Source organism: Priapulus caudatus, unplaced genomic scaffold, assembly GCF_000485595.1.
Source record: "Priapulus caudatus unplaced genomic scaffold, Priapulus_caudatus-5.0.1 Scaffold149, whole genome shotgun sequence".
Classification (NCBI taxonomy): Eukaryota; Metazoa; Priapulida; class Priapulimorpha; order Priapulimorphida; family Priapulidae; genus Priapulus; species Priapulus caudatus.
The window spans coordinates 399,493-403,740 of NW_014577210.1; the positions used below are offsets into that span (position 1 = coordinate 399,493).

The window sequence follows — 4,248 nt, forward strand, 5'->3', positions numbered from 1 at the left end:
ACGTCGTTTATAAACATGCAACACAGAAGTATATTAAAATATTTAGATAGTGTCTTTCTTTGTGTGTGATCACAGAAGTCATGGCGTGCACGCGTGTCATTACAATTAACATAGCTGTAGCTGTTCGCATATCTGCTTGTCTATTCCCTACCTATCTCTTTGACTGCCTGCCTACCTATCTGCTTGCCTACGCACACGTAAAACATCGCACACGCCGACAACGACACATCTCCGGCTTCATTAGCCCCCCTCTCCCTCTCGCCCGACGAAAAAAAACCCGACGCGTCACGACACCGCCCCTACCACCCACCCGACTCATCACCATAGAAGAACGGCACTCTAAAGAAAGCGCCGCGATATATAGACGGGCACGCACGTCGCCACGCGCCGTCACCGCGAGGGATTCCGCGGCTAAACGTCGACCATATAAGGCAGCGGGGGGCGGCGTCGCAGACGCAGTATGATTCTCAGCTCGGTGCCGAAGCAACACTCGTTCCTACGGTAGCGGCTGCGAAGCGCGTGCCCCGATATCCTCTGCCTCCGCATCCGTTCCATCCATCACTCACCGCCGCGAGGACTTCACTACATAGCGACTCGGCCGCAGCAGCAGTAGCAGCAGCAGCAGCAGCAGCAGGAGGAGGAGGAGGAGAAGAATCAAGGTAGGTGAAGCGAGAGTGTACACACAGCCGTACGTATAGTTGACTAACAATTAACAACGAGACTAACAATATATACAAGTAATAAAGAAAAAGTACAGATTTAAAAGTTTTTACGCGTGCTCTTGCACAAAGATGGCGGTTGATGCTTGTTGAGTCGTAGATATGACGAACACTGGGCGATACGGCCCGTATAGCATAGCATGGCATAGCATAGCATATTATAGCATAGAATAGCATGGCACAGTGCAGTATCGCACCGGACGTTTCTCACACAGAACGAAGATACCATATAACGTTCAAACAGTCACTACTTTGAATAGTTGTGTTTGATTTGGGCTAGGGTTAGGTTTGGGGTAGAGTTAGGGTTAGTGTTGGGTGTGACGTTGTGGTTGGAATTATGGTTGCGGTTAGGGTTGGCGTTTGGGTGTGGATTGGGGTTGGCATTTGGGTTGTGGTTGCGGTTTGGATTTGGTCTTGGATTGGGGTTAGGCTTGGAGTTTGGGTTGGGTTTGTGGTTGGATTAATGTTAGGGTTAGGTTATATAGTTAGAATTAGATGAGGGCTCGTTAATGAATAATAATCACGAGCCATTCATTATTCAGAGTAGCTCGTGTGTCGAACATTACACGTTACGCAACTTCAGTGCAAGTTCAGTTTCAACTCCCAGCCGTTGCGCAATAGTTTTCAGCGACCGCATTGCTAACACGGCTGTAGCTTCGCTGGCTGAACGATCGCACGAACTTCATCTATGCAAAAAACTGCTCATCCAAAGTGTGACATCATCCGGCAATCGCGCCAGATAACCTTCACTCAAGCGGAAAGAATCGGCTGTATGGAAAGCCACCGCTATTACCGCTAAAGCTTGGATTTGCTTGAGTTATTGGCACGATGCTTGCGATGCGTGTCAGGCAGGAATAACGCATGTATGCTCGACACTTGCGCCTGCACAAGCCGCGGCGCTGGTTTTTTGTAGCACGGATGTTTATCGTTTAGTCATCACTAGCGAAATGTCGATTTTTTTTGTAGTTATTAGGAGATTTGCATGCAATATACCGGCGCGCCTGGGCGCAGCCCCTGTGCCTTGTAGGAGACATGTCACACGCTTACTATTAATTCTTGTTCTCTTATATTCATTTGTAAATCTATAATTAATTACACACACGCACGCACGCACACACACACACACACACACACACACACACACACACACACACACACACACACACTCCTCTCGGGGGTCTGGTGTCACGACACAGCACGCACAGCAGTCACACACGGTCACCACACCATCAGCACATCCATACAGCCCTGATTCACACACACGACTCGCGCGCGCGCCGCGCGCCCATATATATATTTATATATATTGATTCTATCTAATTTAGCTTCTTGCATAGTTCTTTGTTTGTTTTTCGTCGATTTTTTTAACGAGGAAATTTTGACGGACGAAAAGTCAACCTTTGAAGCGCTTACATGTTAGAGCTAGTAAAAGTTTGGCTAGAGCGTGGGCTTGGAAGCTCTGGTGGCACGTGTAGCTAGGCTAGTGTATAATATTTTAGACATTTAACAGTCGCATACAGGATATGTTGTTTAGCTTCAACTGCCCGATAAACATTCGCACGTTCGTTTATCAACATGCAACAGCATGAAGTATATATAAATATTTAGATAGTGTCTTTCTTTGTGTGTGATCACATGTAAGTCGATGGCCGTGCATCGCGTGTGCATTACAATTAACAGTAGCTGATAAGGCGTGTTCGCGCATACTGCTTGTCTTATTCCTACCTATCGTCTTTGACTTGCCTGCCTACCTATCTGCTTGCCTATCTGCTCACCCATCTGCTTGCCTGCTTACTTACCCATCTGTTTGACTATCTGCCCACCTATCTGCTTGCCTGCCTGCCCACCCATCTGCTTGCCTACCTGTCCACCTAAATGCTTGCCTGCCTGCCCACCCATCTGCTTGCCTGCTTGCTTACTCATTTGTTTGACTATCTGCCCACATATCTGCTTGCCTGCCTGTCCATCCATCTGCTTGTATACTTGCCCACCTATCTGCTTGCCGCTTCCCTACCTATCTCTTTGACTGACTGCCTACCTGTCTGCTTGCCTGCCTGCAAACCCATTTGCTTGCCACCCATCTGCTTGCCTGCCTGCTATCTATCTGCTTGTTGTCTAGATAAACACCTATCTGTTTACCTGTCTACTCGCCTATCTGTTTGTCACCCACCTATCTGTTTGCATGTTCGCCTATCTGCGTATATAGTATATACTCGCCTATTTCCCCGCACCTATCTGTTTGTAAACTCGCCTATGCTTGCCTGTCGTACCGCCTATCTGCTTGCCTGGCTGCTTACCTATCTGCTAGATGTCTGTCTGTCTGTGTGTCAATCGGTCTATCAAGATGTCTCTGTCTGTCTGTCAATCCGTCTATCTAGATGTCTGTGCTGCTGGTCAATCGGCGTTCATATCGTAGACTGTTCTGTCTGGCTGTCAATCCGTCTATCTATATGTCTGTCTGTCTGTCAATCCGTCTATCTAAATGTCTGTCTGTCTGTCAATCCGTCTATCTAGATGTCTGTCTGTCTGTCTGTCTGTCAATCGGTCTATCTAAATGTCTGTCTGTCATTCGGTCTATCTGATGAGGTCGTCTTGTCTGTCTGGCCATCGTCTTATCTAAATGTCTGTCTGGCTGTCAATCCGTCTATCTAGATGTCTGTCTGTCTGCCTGTCAATCCGTTTATCTAGATGTGTCTGTCTCTGTCTGTCTGTCAATGTCCGCTCATCTAGATGTCTGTCTGTCTGTCTGTCTGTCAATCGGTCTATCTAAATGTCTGTCTGTCATTCGGTCTATCTATATGTCTGTCTGTCTGCCAATCGGTCTATCTAAATGTCTGTCTGGCTGTCAATCCGTCTATCTAGATGTCTGTCTGTCTGCCTGTCAATCCGTCTATCTAGATGTATGTCTGTGCATCTGCCACACGCGCGATTGAATAGCTGATTAAAGAACGACACGAGACTGTTTAATAAAGCCGCTAAGTAGCTAATAAGCCGCTAATAAGCCGCGAAAGTCGCGTGCAATCTAATAGCGTACACGTGCGCGCACGCGCTACGACACGACGCCTCGCACGCCCGCCGACAGTGCTATAGCATTCAACGCTGATGTGTCTAACATGTGCGGCGTGCGTGTGGCGCGCGGGGGGGGGGGGGGGGTACCTGCTGCCCCAGCCGCCGCCCTGCCACGCGTACACGCGCCCACACCGCGCTCACGTACACCGCTGGCACGTATGCTGCTGCTGCTCGGGATGGTCTTCGCAGATGCTACAATTGCCAGCGGGCCGTGCGCCCGACCGCCTACTGCACCGTGCCGGCGACATGCGGGGATGTAATGGTGGATGAAGGAGGAAGTAGGAAGAGGATTGAGGCAGGAGGAGTAGGAGGGGAGGAAGGAGGGGAGGAGGAGGAGGAGGAGGAAGAGCAGAGGAGGAGGAGGAGAAGGAGTTAGGAGGGGGAGAGGAGGTAAGGAGAGGCAGGAGAGGCAGGAAGGAGGAGGAGGAGGAGGAGGAGAAGGAGGATGGAGGAGGAGAGA

At 49.3% G+C, this 4,248-nt stretch overlaps 1 protein-coding gene across 1 annotated transcript in view; it reads left to right on the forward strand.

Moving 5' to 3' along the window:
- Nucleotides 1-461: 461 nt before the first annotated feature.
- Nucleotides 462-4,248, forward strand: part of LOC106806235 (myosin light chain kinase, smooth muscle-like) — a 7,033-nt gene continuing 3,246 nt past the window's right edge. The window contains exon 1 of the mRNA XM_014808103.1: nucleotides 462-659. The gene's annotated coding sequence lies outside the window, so the exon portion shown is untranslated. The remainder of the gene's footprint in view (nucleotides 660-4,248) is intronic.